Source organism: Nothoprocta perdicaria, unplaced genomic scaffold, assembly GCF_003342845.1.
Source record: "Nothoprocta perdicaria isolate Ctin4 unplaced genomic scaffold, notPer1 scaffold_578, whole genome shotgun sequence".
NCBI classification, from domain to species: Eukaryota; Metazoa; Chordata; class Aves; order Tinamiformes; family Tinamidae; genus Nothoprocta; species Nothoprocta perdicaria.
Window position 1 is genome coordinate 29,533 of NW_020455841.1, and position 23,053 is coordinate 52,585.

Consider the following 23,053-nt stretch of genomic DNA (forward strand, 5'->3'; position numbering starts at 1 on the left):
AAACAAACGGACAAAAAACCACTATGATTTCCTTCTAACAAAAAAAGAAATGCACTTAAGATTATTTCAAAGTTGTGCTCAGTGTCATATCAAGTATTCATAATACAAACCACAAATGAATTGATTTAGGAAAAGACCTAAATTATGACTTGTAATTTGCCACAACTTTGGCATTTAATCTTTAAAAGCTATGCTTCAAACAGTCTTCCTGTCAACAGCCTCCTCTTTGCAAGAAAAGGTTTTGCAAATAAAAACTTTTCCTTGCAAAATACTTTTTATATTGCTTTATGTGTCTCCTAGCATTAAATTTGTTTAAAAAATGGTGTTTAAAGCTTGGTTTTTAAATATATTTATACCTCTAAATTGACAGCTCAAAAGCCTTGAGCATCAATCAGTTCCCATTGGTTGTGTAACAATGCCCGACAGGGTGAAATCATGCGTGTGTGTGTGTGTGTGTGTGTGTGTGTGTGTGTCTGGAAAACAATAACATTCACTGGAATCCTACACAGCTACGCAATTGTAAAATTTCCACAACTATGTTTCAGACCTCTATTTTCCATCACTGACACCAATTCTTTCTCAGTGGACATGATGGTTCTTGAGACTTGATCTTGGTCCTTGTTTTGAGGATGGAAAGACAAGGCAACTTCCTAAATAATGCAACTGGTGCAGTCTCCCAGACAAATGGCAAATTAATCAGTCTCTGAATCCTTTTTTTTTCTGAAGACTTGTCCATTTTTAAAGAAGATGGAGTAATTGCTTAGTGACTTGGTGCCATTGATTTTCATTATGGATGGTGTTGACTGGGTCTGTCTCTGGTCAGTAGGGAAAGATAGTCTTTGCATAGCTAAATTAAACAGAGGAAGTAGCATGTTTTTTTTTTTTTTTTTCCATATGCACAAGGAAAAGCTCTAGTACTTGAAGGACGTCATGTTTGACCTTTTTTAAGTGACTTTCTTTTCTTAGCCAAGTGAGTAAATGATAGAAATGTAATGCTGTGTATGCATAAACCAAACAGAGGTGTAGAATCAACAGGCCACTGCAGTCTTATATAAAAAGAAAATGTTAAGTAAGTGAGAGGAAAAAATGTAAATACTATTCTTTGCTATATTCTGTGAAGCACTACATTGGTTTTCTCAGAATCAAATGCAATGGGAATAGAAAGATATAACTAAAAATATCTAGCTTATTTTAGGATGTGGGGGACTTTGAAAGTTCTTACAAGTTTTGGGTTTTTTTTTTTTTTTTTTTTTTTTGAGTTAATTTGGGCAGAAGATTAAAATATTGTAATACAATATCATAGTTCACTAAGTTCCAGATTTAAACCTGCCACTTCTCTAAGTGATTTTCTGCTAAAATTTTGTTTAAAGAGGCACAGTTCTTGTATTTTCAGAAGTGACACAGAATTGTTTCTGAATTGTTTTTCTGTGCAGGAACTGATTCATAAGACATATGATTAGTTTACAGAAGAAGAAGTTATCAAATATACAGAGGAATGCATTCCAAGAGTCTTTCCAAGAGAAAAGAGTCCAAGAGTCCAAGATTGTGAACATGTCTTAATATTTTAGCAGTTATTGAGATGAAGTGAAAAAGATGAGAGGATGGTGAAGAAGAAAAACTGATTTACACTGTCATAGTGTGTTACAGCATCAACACCAAAAACACACGGTAGGCATGAATGTAATGGTTGTTCAAGAGGCAATAGCGGTATTCAAATTACTACTTCACAGTAGAGTGAGATAAAAAATGATTAAGCGAGAAAAAAAAAAATTACAAAATTACAAAGTAAGAAGAGGACTATAAATAAGATGAAAGGCTTATTGTTGTATAAACCATGCACTGATTTTTTATTTATTACAATGAGGGATAATTGCTTTGGGGTAAATGTTGGTCTTTGTAATGGCAGAAAACTGAAAGATTTCAGAAAATTGGCATCTATGGATTAAGATTACTCTCCAAGCAAAGTATTTTGCCCTATGTACATATTACCCTTTTTTTAATCAGGTTTATTGTTTGTTGGTTTAGTTTGTGTCTGTAGAGTTCCACAACATTCAGGGAGCACTCATGGTGAAATCAGCCTCCATGTCAAGAAGACAAGAATATATAGAGTCATGATGGAAAGTATTGAAAGATACTCTGTCAAGAGTTGAGATAGATTTAAATAAACTCGGATAAATTATAATCAAAAGCTTCTAATTTTCCCCTACTTTTCTCTTTAAAAAAAMCTCATTTTTTCTTAATTCATGTAAATTAAAATTCACAATCATCTACAATATCAAACTATCTTGTTATCTAATGTGCTTGCCTCCACACTGGCTCTGGAGACAAAATTCCACAGCAGCACTAACTAATTAAACTGTTCATTACATAAGCATTTCATTTTTGTTCATGAGCCAATATAAAAACGTGATAACTATTTTAAATGTGCCATGAATTGTCTGTAGGAGATTTCAGTGTGTAAAATTATGGATAGATTAATAATTTTTTGATTAACTGAATATTGTGTGACTAGATGTGCTTTGTTCATCTCTTCCTTGTTTCTGTTCATATCCTGTCTTCCTAGTGGAAGGAAGGAAGTGGAAGGAAGACMTATCCTGTCTTCCTAATGGGTATTAATGTGGTCCACTAGTCATGTAGCAGCTTCACAGACAGGCCAGGATTTGGGTCATTTCTCATCAAGGTGGAAAAATGTACAATGTACAAAGACTGAAATACAAAAGAGGTAGATCCATTTTTCATAGCGATGCCAGGGAAGAAATCTGCATCGTATTTCATGTCCCAAACTGCACTACCAGGACAACTTGTTAAAGAAATCATGAATCAATTCTCTCAAACTTGTACAAGCAGATTTTTCTTTTATATGTAGAGCTTATTTTGCAAGACTAAAACCAAAATCAAGCAGCAAAGAACAGCTGCTAAAATCCACATGTGAAAGCGATTGGTCAGTCTAGCCTTGCAGATTGGACTATTGCATTAAGCCACAACTATGAATAAAACCACATGTACTGAACTGCTCAGAGGGAATTCTGAAAAGTATTAGGACTCATGGGCCCAATATTCTGAAATATGGTAGGAATACATAATAATCTACTTCTAAGGAATAATAGCTGGTAAGAGCTTGTTGTGATTTTCACATCTAAAAACTGCTGATTTAGTATAGATTTCATTTAAAGACTGTTGATTCCGTTTCTACTGCTATGATTATCCAGAGAGAAATAGCAAGCATCCTTGTATCTTCAGCAATGTGTCAGAATTAGGCACAATCTAGCCACAAAATCTAGTCTAAAAACTGCAAAGAAAAGACAGTATGAAGAAACAAATTCCTTTTTCTAACACCTTGGAAATTAATAACTTAGGAAATTAATCAGAGAAATAAGAGCATGCTGCCCATTGCTTTCTTATATTGATGGGTTACCTGAGCAGTCCTACAATAAATAATGGCAATAAGAACATATTTCTGCRTGAGATCAGCCTTTGTTTATTTTGACATTGCAGTGCTCCATCTATTGAGACTTGAAATAAAAACCAAGCCAGGAAACAGGAGAACACCATCCTAAAATCACAAGACTGACTTTACAAGCAGGTTTTTGAATGTTCTGTTTAGTTGAGAATGATGAATTTCCAGGCAATGCAGCAGCAAATTGCTATTGTTATATATTGCTAATTTCAGAGGCTTGATCAAATATGCAGCATCGACTACAAATCTCATGAGGGTGTGATGGATATGCTCCTTTCCCAGCTCAGCCTGGCCTGTACCTTACATGCAGCCCTGTTCAGTTGCTAACCACCAGCGATTTATCTAATCCTGGTAGGTGCCACCATCCTGATTTCTTCTGCCACTTAGACTCAGCATAACATTCCTGAAGGCTGCATCCCAAAGGGGCGGTAAGGCTAATGCACTAGCCAATGGGCCTCTGAAATGAAAGAATGACTATAAGTCAATCATCTTATCCTATAAATATGCGAACAGCCCGAGAGCCCTTTGAGCTCTCCTGACACGGCTGCGGCCTGCACACCAGGATCTCCCCTTGAGCAGGGACGCCTCTCAAGGTTACTCCTCGAGGTTGAGAGAACCCCCTTCCCACAACAGATTTGTGGTAAGTGAACATAGCGCACTCTATTTAACTTTACTTTGTAACTGTGCACAAGAACCCCTCAGTCATAAACCGTTGACCAGGTCTGGGACTAGGATTGGATCCAGCCGCACCCAGACTCCTCTTAGAATGAGCCTGGAAAGCAAGGGGGTCCAATCTGAACCTCGTGATCCAACGGGAGGGTATCCCAAGATAATTGTGTATTATCTTGAGCCTCCATGCAGTGAATAATAAGTGACCTTGCCATAGAATCTCGTGAAATCATTGTCCATRTTAATAAATTCTGTTATTATTTCTTTCATACGAGTGAAGTGCATTTGTCATTCACCCCTGCCACCACTCGTTCCGTGACAGAGGGAATGGGTGATTTCATTCTCCAGTGTGATTTCATTCACTCTCCAATGGGACAAAATATAAACAAAATGAATATAAATGAAGTGAAAATATAAACAAAATGTTTTCATAAAGGATAGTCTCTAAGCTTACATAAATCAAAGCTGCTCAGCATAACTTAATCTCCATTAGCTGAGAAACTGACCCAAAGACATGGGGCCAAATATTAGCTTTAGGTTTTAGTTGGCATGTATATAAGCACTGCTGGGTCGATGAAGCTACATGGAGTATCAGTCAGAGTAGAACTAACCCTTAGAAAATGAAAGGAAAAACAAAATGATTATGAAAAGMCATACTTAAAATGAATATGAAAAGCCGTGCAGTTCTTGATTATGAAGCAGAAATTGTAGCTTTATGCTGCTTCTATGCCATTCAAGTAGAGATACACAGAAAGTAACAGAGCAAATATTCTCTATTCAGTGACTACTCAATAGTCTAATGAGTACAGTTAACTCTTGCTTCTTCTACCAGAATTTCAGCATAAAACCTGTACATATTTCTATAGCAAGGGCTTCCATGTTGACACTGATTGGGTGCATTCTGTTTAATCAACTTTTCTCTTCACCAAAAATGACCATCAATTTGTATACTGTTGTTCGAATGATAAATAATTAAAACAATAAGTAAGTTTAATATTATGTTAACAGGAAGCGTTTAGATATGTGAGAGAGCTATAAAAGAGCCATAAACTTTTTAGATATATTGAAAGAAGATGTAAAGCAAAGAAAAGTCAAAGAAGATACATTTTATCAGAGACAGAAGCAAGATGAAATCAATATTTTTGAAAATGTAATTTATCGAAAGTATCAATTCTGTCTGCCAAAATTTTCTCCATATTCATGTCTTTTSTTCTGGCTTTGTTTTCTTAGTATGTTTGTAGGGCTATGGTGCCAAACAATTGTTTTTCCAAAGAGGAATTAACTGAACATATTTAGTAAGCAAATATCAAGAGAAACATATACTTATTGAAAATGTTTTTATGTCACATGAGCCACTGCATTTAAAATTTTGTTTATATCTTCATAGAACTCAATTCATAGATTGTCATTACTAACACATACTATTAGGATGACTGTGTCCAATAGAAGTCACATTTTCACTAGTGCTGTGGGTTTCGGAAGAAACACAGAGAATAATAAAGGGTATGCATTCTGTCTCTTGACAAGATCATAACGTTAGGCATGCTGAATTGTTTAGGCAAATCACTTTCACTCTGTTTCTGTTTGCTTATGAATTATTTCTTTTTCACCATTTCCAAAACACTTGAAAATAATACATTCTCTGAAGGATTTAAAGCATAGCAACACCTGATAGCAGCCTTGTTCTCTATTTCTGCTCCCTCCTGTACAAGCAATGATAAGATAATAAATTAGGTCTTTATCTTTTCTCTCTGTGTCCATAAACTCCTCTTAAAGATCCCTGCTGCTTTTATTCTTTACATGGACTAAAAATATGTTGGCAAAAGCCTTGATAACACCGTTTGCAATGAGTCCCCAACTGGTAGATTTGGTTGAGGCACTACTTCTTATGCTGCAGGAAGACAGCAGATACAAACAAGAACAGACTTCATGCAAACAGGAGCACTTAGACAACTTATCCAAACCACTGAGTCATCACCAGATTGCTTTGAAGTCTGGATTAAGCTCTGCCAGCAGTCATCCATGCAATCCCTTCTAAAGGTTTAGTGTTGAACCAAGTTTTATGTCACTGACAATCACATACATGCTTTATATATGCATACAGAGCTCTAATGCCTCTGTGTCTCATAAAGATTTTTCTCATTTGCACCTGCATCAAAAAGGCAGCAAAGCAGAGACAGTACAGTCAGAACAGGATGTTTTCCATTTCGGGTTTTCAGTTATTTCAGTGGAAGGACTTAGGTAGTCTTCCAAATCAAGTCAAATCTGAGAAGCTCTAGAAACAAAGTGTTCCCATCTCTAACAAAAAGGAATTTCTTTTTTGCAGTTTGGGAAGGGAATATTGGGAGCATATATGGATGGTGACTGAAATAGTATGTTTAGGTCATTTAGTATACACACAAGTAATAAGATATTGTCATTTGAACATGAGAAGTCTGAAAAAAATTCAGACTTTGACATATTTGATCCACATATAAACCTGTAAAATCCCACTGAATGTAACAGAGATAAATGACTGGAATGGAAGATAATATTTGCCTTTTTATAGGAACAAATTAATAAAAAACAGACATTTCTGAGATGTAGTGTTGGATGACTGTTTCCCAATGTAAAGCAGCAATTGTAGACAACAGTTATTAAAGAATTATTAAAGAACTGCTGTCCTTTTATCAGCTAAGACATAACAACTTTAAGCTGTCATATAAATGCAGATGGCATTTGTAAGACTATAAGATGGCATCTAAGACACAGATGGCATCTTATCTGTATGACAGAGCTCTGGCAATTAATCTATTTTTATATATGCTGAGTACTAAGTGTAATTTAACTTAATTATAACTGCACATCATTTATGGATGTAAATTTGTATGAGTTCCAGATTGCCTGCCCTTGCAGGCAAATAGGTAGGTGTGTTTGAGTACAGGTGTGTAATTGATCCTACTGATATGATACGTAGCAGAAGATCCCAAATGTAATGAAAATGTGTGGAAAGCAATGTAATTTATACATAATGCATAACTTAAAATGTATGTATGATAATTAGGACAAAGAAATGGAAAAGTCATTCAGGTAGATAAAAAAAAAMCAAAATAATGACTGTTCTACTGAGTCTTCGCTGTGGACTATTGATTTGTTACCAGCGCACTTATAACAGAATCTTCATGTCTTTTAGAACAGCTATTTTCTAAAAGGGACTACTTCCCTAAAACTGATGGTTAGGCAGCGATCTTCACACCACTGTCTAATAAATGAGCCAATAAAAAAAAGAACTACATAATCCACGCTACCTCAATATACAACATTATAGAAATATGGCACATCCAGTTAGCATCAGTGCTTACCAGAAAAAGCTCCAAACACTTTTTCTTGGTTGGCCCAAAGTATATCCTTTAAAATCTTTCAGTTAATTCAACAAAGTAAATCTCAAATAAATGGAAAGAACTATTGYTTCAATGCTTCAACTGCTTCAATACTTTTCTTTTCTGTTTCTGCTGCTTAGTTTTCCCTATATATATATTTCAGTGTATCTGGTCAATTTGCTTAGAGTATGTCCAAAAAAACATTTTTTTTTATTGTTTCTTAGCCATGAGAGCACATTTAGAAAGTTGTCTTCTTCACTAAATTTTCCTTTTTTGTTTCAAATAGTGTATTTAACTTTTAGTATTAAAGAATTATGAACTACTGATGCAAAAAAAAAAATCTATTTCTACTTGCTTTTCGTTTTGACTCTGATATCAATCTCCTCTGTTTTCCTTTGCTGATGATGTAAAACATATGATTTGGTTTTCAATGGGAGGAAAACCTTGGTAACATATATTCTCTAGGAATTAGCATATTATGTGAACTGTCAAGTAACACAAGATTTTGTGTTGTGAGTTTTCATCTCCAAGAATCTCATCAGACATATAAATTGTTTGGAGACTGCTGAACAGTTCACAAACTGATCCCTGTGTTTCTGAATGTTGTCCACAGAGTAGCAATGCTGTGTAATTTTTCTGCAAAAAGAAGTACTCTTTGAAAAGTACTCTTTCAAAGAGTACTTTGAAATAGTCTTAGCTATTTATTATCAGGATGGGTAGTTTGTGATTTTAACCAGCAATCTTTTTTTTTTGCTGGCTGTAGGAAATAAATTTCTCAAATAAAGAATTATTTATAATTTACATTATAAATACCACACAGAACAATTCTAAAAGGTATTTTGAACCTAAATTTGAAATCTTAAAGGTTTATAATGAATTATTTTAGGGCTAATCTTCTTGTTCGCAAGAAGATACACAAGTTTTACATTCCTCCCTAGTAAGTGGCCATCTTCAGGCTTGTGCCTCACAAAATAGACCCTTAACTCCTGAATGTCTCTGTTTTACATGTAGCCATTCCAAAAGATGTTCCCATTTTTCTGCTTTCTGGGTGCTTTGTAGGGAAGTCAGCTGGGCTAGCTCATCCACCTTGGCATTCCATTGGCTCACCGGAGTGTCATCTCATTGATGAGGTGCTCCTGCATTTCATTGATGAGATACCCAGGCTACTGCAAATTTCCCTTTTCTTGTCTGTAAGAATATCTTGCCATTTTTCCTTTTGCCATACAGATATATAAGGCAAAAGAAAAATGGATTGGCCTCCCATCCATTTTGTTCCCAGAAAGGAAGCCACTCAGTGTAGCCTTTAAACACAGCCTAAGAGTCAGTATAGATATAGAGAGAAGACACAGTTTGAGCTTTGTGTTGGAAAACCCTCCACACAGTGATTAGTTCTCCTTCTTGTGCACCACTTTCCTGATCAGTAATTATCTATTCCTCAGTATCTGTCCAAAGCACTACAGCTCAGTATTTCCAAATTTTCCCTCTCGCTTCGAGGCATCTGTAAATCAGTCATTCTGCAATTGTCCAGAAAATGGAGGAGATACTTATATTACAGATAATAACCCAAGTGTTTCTCTATCCAAGTCTACTTCATCTTGTATATTTAACACTTTTGTGATTCCTTCAGATTCAGAAAAAAAATTACAATAATGTTCTGTTTGTGTGTACCATTTTCGCATGGAGTCTCTCTGAGGCACACCGTCAGGGGATGGGGTTCCTGCCAAAACTGTTTTAATCACTTTCAATGGGCTTCTGAGCCCTAYAGGTTGTTACAAAGAGATCTTTTTCCCAAGTTGTGTATCTTTTTTTCAGTGTTTTTAAAGTTGCGAGAATAAAAACCAATGCACCAAATAGGCCTCTCTGGACTCTTCTGCCACAAATGGACTGGCAGTTCAGTCTTGGAAAACCCCCGTTCAGTTGGAACTGGATTTATTGAGTGAATGGGACCAAGGGCCTGATAGGCAGCCGTGGACCTGAGTCCWTTCCCACTGATCTGTTTTTCACAGTAAGTTGTACAGCAGCCTAGCAATAATTGAAAAGCCAGGGATATGTTTCCTAGAACACAAGCAACCCTACTGCATGTTATAAGCCTCTCTTTGATTCTAGCATCTTGATCTAGTTCAGAGAGGAAAGAGTATCCAGTGGGATACATGTCACCCCTCCCTTCCACCAGATCCCTAAAACTTTTATCTCACTTGAAGGGGTATATATTTTCTCAAATGGAATCAAGTGGGTGATGAGATTCTTCTGGGTTTCTAACTTCTTCTACTGGACTCCCTCCTATGGGTACATCATCTATATATTGATAGATCTTCACTCCTGCCCTTATGGGGATTGCTTCCAACTCTTGTGCTGGAACATGGTGGGCCAGCATGAGAGAGGGTATGTATCCCTGTGGGAGTCCTGTAAAAGTGTACTGTTGTCTTTCCCAGGTGAAAGAAAAATGATTCCAGTCCTCAGGTTGTAAAAAGACCATGAAAAACATATCTTGACATTGATTGTTGCCATAATAGGGTGAAATTGTTCCTGAATGGTGGCTGTCAATTCAGCAATGTTTGGTACAGCAGATGTTAGTGGATCTGTGTCGGCATTCAGTCTCCAGTAATGTATTGTCAACCTCCACTTACCATTTGGTTTTCTGACTGGCCATGCTGAGGAGTTAAAGGGGGAGGGAGTGGAAACTACAATGCCTTGCTTTTTTAAATCCTCTGGAACTGGCATAATTCCCTCTGGCTCCTATTGAGTTTCACATTTATCAGTTTGAAAGGGGGAAGTGTAAGTGCTGCTTGCAATGAACACACCCTTGTGACAGGTATTTTGGCCAATTGTCTCATCTGGGGGATACCAAAAGACCATCAATCTCCCTGGGCATCACACCATTACCTAATCTTCAAAACATCTATGCCTAGAAGATTCATCTGAAAAGATATTACGGCCACCATGGTGTGGATGGGGTCTTCCTCTCTTGGTAACCATAGCATCACTGGAATCATAGGCACCGACTGTTTTTCTCTCATTTAAAATTAGAGTTATAGATGGAATTGAGATTCCATATTGTTCTGCTTTGGTCCACATTAGTGTGGTAATTTGTGCCCCAATAACAATTAAAAAGGTTATTGGTCTTTTCCTACAGCAATCAATCAATACATCCCCTTTGGTATTGCAGGTGAATTATCTTACAAACATCCATGACCTTCCTTCCCACTTACCTTCAGTGGACAGAGGGATAAGTTTCCTGAGGTTTTCTTCTCCTCAATCAGCTCCTCCTCAAGGTCTATCAAGGGTGGGGGTTTAGAGGTTGGTCTAAAAGTGCTCCTTTGACCTAACCTGCACAAGCTGTTCTAATTTTTGGGGGGGAAGTCCATCCATCAAATTCCAGGGAATATCTTTCTGAAATCCTAGCTACCACAACCRCTGTTGAGTTAGAGGTTACTCTCTCTCAGAATTATAATTTCGGATCTACTCCAAGTCCTGGCCCTTCCCGCAGAGTGATTGCTGCCCACTAACTCGTTCTGCAGGCCATATGACCCTGGTTTCAGTTCTTTGGGACAATTTGCCAACATGACTGCACTTTCTTCCAAAACTAATCATCTCCCTAACTCTCCCCATATCCATAATTTCCTCCCTGGTCACCAACAGTCAGGGGTCACTATCCCCTCCAGGGCAGTCATAATAGTTTTTCCATCAGGTCTGTTTTGAATCGCAATGGGTTTCAGAGAGTCAGGAAGTCCTTGTATTAGAGGAGTCATCTTCTCTGGATCCACAGTCATCATCATTGGGGAACACTGGTTGGGCTTGAGCTCTGGAGCATACATCATCTGGAAACAGGCACCTTTTGCACGCTTTCCACTAACTGATCCACTGTTCCTRTTATAGCAAGGGGATCTCCCCTCTCCAAGGAGTGCATCCCTCTGGCCCAATACACAGCTTTCTGAGTCAATGACCATGGACCTTGGTGGTCAGCGGTGGTCAGAAACACACCCAAACACCAATATCTTCTGCTTCTTTTTCTGACAATAAGATCCCATCCTCTCCTGATGAAGACGCTTTCCACACATAGTCTGTCTCTGATTCCTTTGCAGTTCTTGCAAAATCTTTTCTCAGCTTTACTAATTCAGTTGCGTTAAATGTGACTTCCTTGGTGATAGCCTGAAGATGGTCATTGCTATAATCCTTGTACATATACTCCATTTTAATCAGCAGACACATGGGGGAGGAGGGATGGGCAGGGGCTTTCTAAAGCTTGTTTGGCCTTCTGCAAATCTCCCTGGAGATAAACTTGCTGTATCTCTTCCTCTTTATGTGTCATTTCTGCTTCTGACGATGTATCTGAATCCCTCAGAACTTGATTCCTCGACTCTTCATTTAGTATTGGGTTTTAGTTCCTTTGATCCTCCAACAATTGTTTGTTCCCCTGTTCTTGCAGAGTGTTTACAGCCACCTTCAGGAAATCTATTACAGTATCACCTTGACAAAAATGCTTTCTCTCTTCCACCGCAGCTACCAGACTCACTCCAAGCCCCACACAAATTATATTTTTTCCCTTTCTCCTCTTAACCTTAGATTACTTCAGTAGTACTCTTATCCTATCAGCCACACTTCCATGACTAAAACCAATATTTTTTTTTTCCAAAATTGTCTCTTGGGTGAGGGGCGTGATCAGTGTGCCTCTCAAAGATCCTATAATATCTCAATTCCTTCAACTCGTGGGGGCACATAGCCACAAGCATTGGTGACCCACATGCCATGCAGACCCTGGCTACTGTAGGTCTTCCTGGAACGCCAGGGCTAAAATGCCTTTTTGTCACATGCTCTCCCAGGCTGAGGATCATTTTAGCTGCTCTTTGGCCCCAGCAATTTCCATCTCCTCTTGTGCATGCTCTGCCTCTGGCTTGTGTGAACTTACAGACTTACAAGCAAGGTCTTTTATCCGCAGTCCTGGGAGTCAGGAGACACTCCTGCATGTGCTGTAATGGTAACTCCTCCTTCCCCTTGCAGGGATGTGGCTCTGATCCAGTTGCTTTCTGCAGTCCACCTTGAGAGGAGAAGAGCCTCTTTGATCCCAAAGGAAAAAGCCAGGCATGCCATGCAGTGTCCTTCAGAACAGTGCTTAGGGCTGGGCTTTGTGGGCACAGGAAAGTTGGGACTGCTTCCCCATACTTTCTCAGGGCTATTGCGTATGCTGCTCCCCCTGTTACAGCGCCTTTGCCTCCAGTTCAGTTGGCCGCGATGTGACAGGAGCACTTTGCATAAAAAACACTGTTGTGAGCAGTGTTCACGGATRTGTGTGGGGTCCAATCTTGGTAAGCTTCTTTACCAAGCAGCTGGGTGACTTTGTGGAGAGCAGCTGTGTGCAGCAGGTCCTGTGCATCCTGATGGACACCAAGGTAACTAGGAACCGGCCAGGTGCATGAGTGACCTGAAAGGCCTGTGATTTCGTGGATGCCTGAAGAGCAGTGTTGCCAGCTGGTGGAGGGAGCAGATCTTGCCTTTCTGCTGGGCTCTGCTGAGGCCCCTGCTCAGTGTGGAGAACAGAAGGCTCAGAGGGACCTTTCCAGTGGCTGCAAATCTCTTAAGTGAGCATGTCACATGGATGAAACTCTTTGGTGATTCTCTGTACAGACAGTGCTTGAACTTTAACAAATTCCAGAGGAATACCAGCATATGACAGTGGAGGTGTACAATTAGCCAATGCTGTGGTGGTGGGTAGTAGCCTAATATGTAGGCTGTTATTAAGTAAGACATTTCAACAGTTCTCTTCTAATTTTCATACTCATTTTATATGACTGTTTTTGTATTTGATTTCAGCCACTTGCCGTTTTTCTTCCTGACACTGAGATTTATTTTACTTACTGTTTTCCTTCAAACATTTGCATACAAACATTCCAAAATGCACTTTTTGTCATGTTTTCTCATCACTCAGTGAACATACGAAGATCTTATAATTGACTTATTTAGGTATTATTAGGTAGAATTAGATCTTTATAGTTTTAATAGAGCTATGTGAGAAAATTCATTTAAGAACTCTGTAAAGTGAATAACAAAGTTTCAGATGAGGTTGGCAACAAATAAATTTATGGACACTTTATTGTTTTTTTAGAATGCAGAGTACAAAGGCTAAATTTTAGGAGTATCCTTTACTACAGCCTTCCGTAGTATCTGAATATCTTTTCTATATCTATTTTTTCCCACAGCATTCTTGATATTGACACATGGCTTTTAAAGTATATTTTAAAAGACTCTTTTTTTGTTGTATTATTAATATTACTGTGTTTTCTACAAGCATCCTAATTTTCTGCCTTTAAAACTGATGCAAGTCAGGAGCCTGTGATTTAAAACAGGCTAGAATATAGAGCAGGAACGAAACCACATAGACAAGTGAAACAAATTGCCAATAGTTATTTTGAAAATGAGTGGCAGAAATGGGGCTTAAATTCAGAAGCAGTACTTCCCAGTTCAGTGTACATTCTCCTCAGAGCCTCTACCAATAAACTGTTACTTGCTCTTGTCTGGGGCAGACCACTTTTCTCTAGATCATTCTGCAACATTTGACGTGGAGCAAGAGATAACCAAAGGATATGACAGATGTGTGAGGAATGAGTTATAATGATCTGACAGCTTTTTGCAGACACACACCTGAGCTGAATTTGAATAATTGCTCTCAGACTCTACTCTGCCTTACTGAAATATCCCACATGGACCAAATGTCTCATTTCATCATCTCCATACAGGCAGAAGCAGAAGTAGGGAGATGCCTGAGGTCTAAAAATAAATGATATGATGACAAGGTACTTGCAGCTTTGGATGCCATCATTCTATACCTTAAATAATATCTCCAGAAAGTATCTTTACGCACTTTCCCAAGCTGACTTTATTCATTTTGCCAAAAAMCAAAAATAAGATGCAAGTTAATCATATGAATAGAATCGAAACAAACAAACAGATAAAAATCTTTCCTAGAACTTTTCTGAGAAGCAATCTATTTAGCCAACAAATTAGAAAAAAAATAAGTAAAATGCAGAATCCCTTCTTGATCTGCATATGGTGACAAGGCACTAGACTCTTTGACATTTCAGCAATTATTTATAACTTTTCCCTCTGAAATTCCTTTTTACTGATTTATTACTATGTAAAAGAAAAAAAATCCTTGCACTTCAGGGATGTTTGACTGTTTTCTTTGCTTCCCTTCCCTCCCTTTTTTTATTTTCTGGATTATTTTTGAACAAAGTTCATCTGTTGAATGATCTGAAGCTTTGATGATCTAGTAGTGATACAGGTAGACAAACAAAGCCAAATTGCTCTTATAGATTCAGGAAAGAAAAGAAGAAAGGAGAAAAAGGAAGAGGAGGGAGGAAGAAACCAAAAACACAATTAAACTAATGTTACTTGGGTGACATGAGGTTATAGATATTTCAAGAACTGAGCAATTTACCATCTGGAAAAAGAGGAGATGTCTTGCATAAAATGTCCCTCTCTATAGATTTATAATGCTTTTAGGTGTGTTATATCTGATACAATTAGCAGGAGGTGCAAATAAGACATTCTCTCAAGGATATGGTCACTCTATACCATCTGTTATTAATTGCATTGTCCTTACCACAGTAACTAGACGTCCCCCTCTACCTCTCTGAGAATCACCTGCAAATTCTGTCTGTATGATACCTGAATTTAAAAATACCTAAATAGCATTTAGAGGTAGATAAAGAGTAACAGAGTGCATACCTGCACATATGCTTCTCAAAAAAATACAAGAAAAAAGGCATAATTACCCTGGTGTAATGTAGCTATAAGCTGTATTAATTTTTTTCAACTGCAGTTAGAGCTGCCCTTAAAAATATATTTCAAAAATGAAAATGAACAATTAAAACATGCTACTGGAAATACAGCTGCAGTGTATATGGTTCTCTGAAGATGTTTTAATAAATTCTCATTTGCATGTCCCCTGTGCTGCTCATAAAATCAGGAAACCAAGGTAATAAACAATGACTGCTCTTTCTCTTCTCTTTCAGAGTGAGGAAAGAAAATAAAGGAGAAATGTATATGAGGCTCTATCCTTGGCAACATTTTTATTATGCTATTCATGAAAAAAAAACCTTTGTGGAACTTTATCAACAGTGGGACTTCCTAATACTTTGGGTACTGGGGTTTAGGCAGTATGGGGTGTTTAGGGATATTAAAAATGGGTGCAGGGCAAGTTCTCCATCAAGAAAAGTTATTTTCCCATTTTTCTGTGAAGATCTGTCAAACAGGAAGAATTTTGAATATCTGGAGTGGAGGGAGGTTACCCTTCATCCCTTTTGGTTATGCTTCTCACTCCTATTGAGAAGCTGTCATTGTCTACATAGTACATATTTATGTACGACTACTGGTTATACTCTTGTATACTCAGACACAAAGTGAAAAAAAAGTGTTATATTACTACACTTCCTTAATTAAAAGAAACAAAAAATCAAAAAAAAAGCATTCTAACTATATCATGTTGGTGCCCCTGAGGAGACAGGGCATTAAACCTAGACTCCACTGTTCTGCATTCAACAGTACAGCGAAGTGATCCTACTACAAAAAAAGAAATTCCAACAAACAAAAATAGGGAAGTCAAGAAGCCTTGAAAAACAAAGTCACTGGGAGGTATGTGGTGTATACCACGTGCATGTGTGGCACATTCCTGAGGAACTACAAAAATGGACTCCACAGAAGTCCTTTTAGTGAAACCACAGCTATCATTTTGTGCTGCATCATTGCTACTTGGATTTTATGATATGAGAATGTCAAGTACAAGCTACAGAAAGTTTTCATCAGGTATACTGTAGAATAATAAGACAAAATATAGACCTCAGTTTTAATATGCCACTTTCTTTGTAAAATACAGGACATCAAATGCAGCATCATTTCAAAAGGAATCGGWAAGCTATATATTATGCAGACAAATTTTCAGGATTTTTACTAGTTTCTGGAATTTCTGCAGTTTTTAGTAGAAATGGTACAGAACTATCCTTTTCCAAAGCAAAGACCCTCTTCATAATTAGGATCAAAGAGCAGACAATCATGATGTGTCAGAAGACAGAGACCTCATGAGCTTATCTGTTCTTAGCTGTTTATGATGTCTTACCTCAAACAAAAAGGTCTAAGGCATGGATTTGACTTTGATAGCAAAGCAAAAAATGTGAGCTKTGAGGAGGAATTTAAAGGGTCAGACTAAAGCTTCAGGTAAAAAAATAACAATTTAGAAGACATATATAGAGGGCATCACGAGAGACAGCATAAACATAAAATATGATGGTCAAAAACCATAATTTTGCAGTCTCTACTCTGAAAAGAAATAGGAACCTAGAGAATCAGAGAAGCGGTGGAAYGTTTTTAGAAGGACATAAAAAAGTCGAATTCACCTAATTTCATATTTTTGTGCTTATTCATGGCCAATATCAAGGTCCTTTGGTTTCTAAACAGTTTTGCTGCTTATTTAAGCACTACATAAGAATTCTAGCATAGCTAGCCTTTATTTTTCAGAAAATATTTATATTCTACGTTCTGCAACTGGTAGGTTAAAACTGAGTTTCAAAAGACTAATACAGAAATTTTAACTCAGATATTGCATATTGCAGCTCTTATATTAACTGCAATTTTTTATATATATACATTACGTTAAAATTTGTACTTGAAAGTTCATGCAAATCCATGCAGCTTTGTGAGGTCTTTCCACCATCCATTTTCTGTGTGAGCTGGTCATTCTTCCTGAAAGTTATGACATTTTAGCTATAGCAAACTAAGAGTGAAATGTCATATCACATTTCTATTTTCCATTAAACAAAGTTCCTATCCTTTTGTTTTCCATTAAATTAAACACAAAAGAAAACAAATTCAAAATATATATATATATATATATATGTTTTTCAGTCAAGTAGAAGTGACTTCCATTTACTCTCAAGAGTAGAAGCTCCTCCACTTTAGGTTTGCTTCTAGTGTGTCTTTCTGCCCATCACCATGCTTTCACAATTAACTGGATTCCTATTTTCCTTCCTTATTTCATTCAGGGCTGGAAATGCTTGTGTCTTTTCCTTGTGTCGGTCTAAGGTTGATGTTGTTCCCCATAAACAGGTCAGGGCTACAGGGTAAGAAAGAGATTCCTTTGTCATACAAATATACTAGCTATTCTTTCATAGGAAGCAAGGGATATATCTTTACTAGAAACAGCTTCATTTTAGTCTGAGTCAAGGTCTGCAAAGTCATAAAATTACAAATGCTTACTCCTCATGTAGCATCTTGCTTCAAGATAAGTAATGGGTAACACAGCTTCACATTAAAAACAAATGCAACACCACCAATAAAACCATCTATTTTTAATCAAGATAGATTCCTACCTGTCAGGAAATGTATAACATGTTAGGGAAAAAAGCTTTTGCGAAAGGTAGTCTTTTTTTTGGATCATTATATCACATCACAATGACTTGCAGCTCAAATTCTTTTTTAGAAGGAGTAAGAAAATCCCTAAATATTTTATTTTGCAGGAACGTTTTTTAAAACACATTAGGAAATATCTTCTTTACTACCTTCTTTACAACAGACACRTAAGATGAGGAATCATGCTTTGCAGAGACATAAATTAAAAGTCATCTGTGAATTATTTCTCCTTCATTCCACCACGTCTAGTAAACAGGAAAAAAGAAGAAGACAAAACCCCTGTTTTCTCCTTTTCTCCACTGCCCCATTTTTACCTTTCATTTTTTGAGTACCTTGAAGAACTGAAGGTCAATGCTACTGTATATTTAATGGTGCATATTAGTTCAAAAAGTTCAATATAATATAAGCAAATACAGAGCAGTCTAAATTCAGCACTTTGTTAAGATCAAAGGAATATTATGAATATCTAATTTTTAGTGTTTTTGTCGAAATATACATTTAACTTGTGTTCAGCTACATAAACAACATGTTTAGTTCAATTTTCAACCCTCTGGATAAGAGCTAAACTTCTGAATGCTAAATTAACTACAGCATTAAACAGTATTAGTAGTAGTAAGCATTAATATAGTAGTAGTATTAAGCATTAATATATCTATAAAATGCAAGTCCTGTTCTTGATTAATAGATTCAACTCAGAATAAACTATCTTTTTTTTCTCTCTCTTACTTTGTTTTCTTCATATCAATCTTATTATAAATACTTCTGAATTCAATTAACATATCATGTAGTAATTGTGTTTGCTAATTGATTTTTTTTTTTTTTTTTTTTTTTTTTTTTTTTTTTTTTTTTTTTTTTTTTTTTTTTTTTTTTTTTTTTTTTTTTTACTAATTGGTTATATATTAAATGCTCATTTTCCAACTGTTGGAACCACTTCCAACAGTCCATTATCAAGGAATAATACTCTAATGAAAAAAAAGCTTTTTGTTAGGGAGAGCTTCTTTCAAGTTAATAAGGAAAATATAATTATTGAATAACCTCTAAATTAGGATTATTACAAGCCATCAGTCAGGTTCTCCTACTTCTTGTGTATAACTAACAAAATATTAAGAATTCTATTGTTAAGGAAGTAATTTGTCTTTGTTTAAATAATACTAATTACTGCCTGCAAATGCTTGTTGTTTAATTAAATAATAACAGTCCTTACTGGTACAACTTTAAACATTGTCTTTCTTTTAAAATGAGCTATGATTTATTTTAACTATGACTATGGCTTTTATTTTTTTTCTTAGTTGTGAAGGGTTTTGCAAAGGGATTTTGATTTCATTAGGGCACTCTTTTTGTAAATAATTTCATTAAAATCTTTCCTGTGGAAAGATACCCACAATTAAATCTGTAACTGAAAATACACACAATAAAGGACTTTAGAGACACCAAAAGTGTTATTTTCTACAACGCTGGAAATACTAAACTGTTTAGCCCTTAACAAATTTCCTTTGCAGGTTTATTGACTGGATTTTCAGTCCTACAAAATTAATTTACACAATATGGTATATASTATAAAACTGTGAAGCTCTCAGATGAGCAAAAAGCATTGATAAAAGAATGTAGAGCAAAACATGACATATAATCCTACACGAGGAACAGAAACACTGAGGTCATTTTACACTTTCTGTTACTTCAAAGAATACAGGGTAAAGGTGCCAAAGAGATTGCAACCAACATGTACAGCCACAAGCTTATGTGTGACCCTTAAGCTGATAAAACATATGTATGTACTATCTTCTGCAGCCTTCCTCCTGCTACTAGAAAAGCAATTACTGGAAAACCACAATATTTTACAGTTATCTCTTTTCTTTTTGTATTGCATTTGTGACACCAATTCTCTAAACTTGTGCACATGATCAAATTTCAAATATTCTACACCACCTTCACCTTTCTGCTCAGGCCTGTATATATGCCTGCATTGTATTTAGAGTCTTTAGAGCACTCCMTAAATGATGGATATAAGCATATGCTCCTCCTTTGATCTCATCAAGTGAAAGTTTATAATTTATCAATGACTATAATTCCGATCAGTATGGTAATTTGGCTAATGTCATAAAAAAATCTAGAAAGTTTGTCTGAATGCAAACAAAGAGATGGATATTTTTTAATATGAACTTCTGAATTTTGCTTTTCTTCATCTCAGAAAAACTGCAAAGGCCAGGCATTAGAAGGAAAAGTTCTATGAACTACTTTATAGAAGTTTTAAAGAGTCATTTTCACAAAAATTAGTTAGTTTCACAGATTTCACAGAAATTTTTCTTTTTACCAAAGAGAGTAACACAGGATTATATTGTGAGCTGGTTATACTAGTTTAGCAATACAGTTATTTTAGTTTAGCAATACAGTGTGTCTTCCTCCATATCAGTTCTATTGGTTAATCCTACATTGTTGCTTTCTATTCCTTAAGAGTTCAGCTCCTAATAATCTGTATCACAGTTGAGGATCATTTTTAGCAATGTCGCCTTAGAGCTGGGATCCAGCTGGGATGGTGTGAGATATCCTGAGTTCAGGGAAACTTTGCAGTATCCTAGTTAGCATTACATCTTTAAACATAGATTGAACAAAAACTTGGACTTTGAAGTCCAAGTGGACTTCAAGTGGAAGTAGACTTTGGCGAGCACTTTGCAGTCTACCACCCCTCATCACCCCACCTACTTATTTTTCATTCCTCAGCTCAAGAGCACCACACTGTAGTTGGAAAATGGCATGTGACTTGTGTAGACCTCACCCATCTAYCAGGGAAAAGGGCTGACCTGCCTCCTCACAACACCTCCACCTCCAGTTCACTGGCAGAAAAGACAGTTCTTACTTCTTAAATTGCATGGTGATGGGTGAGCATTATTTCTTCCACTTCCAGTCACTGTTCTCAGGCACTTCTGAGCAGACAGATGTTATCTTTGCTTGCTTTTTATTTGATACCCTTGAATTAGATTTTTTTCATATAAATCACCATTTCAGAGAGATTATAACTACGCCTTTACAAAATATTTCATCCTTCATGATCTTTAAATGTTCCTCATTCAAAAATTCATGAAAATTAGCATGAGGGATCTAATGATCCCTAGATTGAAATCTCCCTCCTACAAAGGCTCAGGCAGGCAGAGGACAAATTTTTGACACTTTGCCATCAGTCTCAGGCTCGTTGGCAGTGCTTAAYAGTTCTCGTTTGCTAAATAAAGTACAAAGTGTCAGTCTGAAATACATGTAAATTATTGCCTCTCTCTGATGCTAATTAACATTTGATTAATACATTTCAGCAGTTGTTGATGTTATAGTAGGGGAATGCCTTTTGTTGCAAAAACAAGGCCCATAAATCATATTTCTGGTTCAGCTTTTGAGTTTTGATTTTAACTGTGAAGATTTCACTGCCTGACAATTTCGTTAGTCTTTTTTCTTGAACATGAGAAACTTGAGGACTACGTACTGAATTTGCTGTTGTTCACTGTAAATATGTTAAGAATAATAAAGTTGCATAAAAAACAAATGGCTTCTAAATATCTTTTTCTAAAAGTTTCTCTATGTAAGAAATAATCTCTATGGAGTTGTTTGGACTCATTTATAGACTATACAGTCTATAAATTAAAATTTATAGAAAGATCTTGGAGTTTGTGCCAATTACAGGATCCTCAAAATTAAGCAATTATGAGATGAATGGATCCTTAATGTGTGATCCAGATAAAATATATTTTTTAAAGTATATGTCTTAAATGATGCTATATTAAGCTCTGCAAAATATTCTAAAATGTATAATATACTCTATTCACGAAATCTTCCAATGCCAATGAGAAAATATCAAAACTTGTGAGTCCTCCAGTGAAACTGAGCTGCCTAAGTGTGCAATACAAGTCCTAAAGACAAACTAGAAGTGCTGCCACATCATTAAGACAAGAAAAAAAATAGTTTCAAGTATTTCTTTTTCCACTTGATTACTATCAAGTTTTAGCCACTCCTAAATTGGAAGAAATGTTCATATGGGAATCTCTGGGAATCCATTATAAGACAAAAAAAGAGATATTAGTTTCATGCTAAAGAATAACGCTTATCTGGGAATAACACCAAATCTTGTTTTGCTTAGCTTATAAAATGCAAGATACCCTGTTATATTATTTGTATGTCAAAGTCTACTTAGGACTTGATTGGTCTGGGATTTATTTATTATTCATCTGTTTCCTTTCTTTCGGATATAATAATATTTTTGAAATATAGTTATACTGTCTGGTATTTTTGTTCTCCCTCTTCCTTGAACATATAATAATAGCAGTTAAAAAAACTATTTTACATTTCATACTCTGTTAATTACCTACTGCTGCTGAGCATCTCACCTGAAAAAARRAARRAAAAAAAAAAGAAAGAAAACAAAGGAAAATAACAACAACAAATTTTGAGAATTCTTTTTTTTTTGATTTCCACCACATTTTGTACCTACTAACCATTTAAAGGAAACACTTGACATAACTGGAAAGTACTATGTACTATTACTGGGCTTTAAATTCTCTCTTCTAGTTGTTGACAAATATATTAAGTTCTAAATGAGTCCTGACTCTACTTTACATTAGGTTTTGATTTGGCTTATTAGTGTAAACTTTTTTTTCATTTGCCTTTTCTTTTTCTGTGTTTATTTGCAACTTATATGCAAAGAAACTGGCTTTTTATATTCAATAAGTCACCGTACTACTAGGACTGAAAATCTGCTAGATCAATGTTCAAAATTTTCATCAATATTCATCCTTAATTTTTGTCATTTTGCTTTCACATTAGTAGTGTTGAAAGCACAAGCAGGGAGAATTCCTATGTCAATTCTCCAGTCAAAGGACAGGAAAACAGAAAGTTTGGTCAACGTGCCACCTGTATACCTGTATTGCTTCTTAAGAATCTCAAGATTGGCATGTTCTGGCTCAGACTTGTTAGTCAAACTATGTACTAAGACTAATGCTCAAGACCCCGCTTTCTACGCTGCACACAGATATGTCTGAGGCCTCTTGAAGAGCAGTCTTTCTCCAAAATGTCTCTCTCCTGCAAATACTTAAAAAGAAAATAATGACCACAAGAGATTGAATCAATAATCAGTTCTATTGAATCAGATCTAGGGCATCTCAAGAAGGCAGAACCTTCTTGAGATGCCCTG

The 23,053-nt window shown here is 36.2% G+C and overlaps 1 pseudogene; it reads right to left on the reverse strand.

Annotated features, from left to right (window-relative positions):
- Nucleotides 1-10,788: 10,788 nt before the first annotated feature.
- Nucleotides 10,789-11,676, reverse strand: LOC112955516 (annotated as a pseudogene).
- Between the last annotated feature and the right edge of the window lie 11,377 nt (nt 11,677-23,053).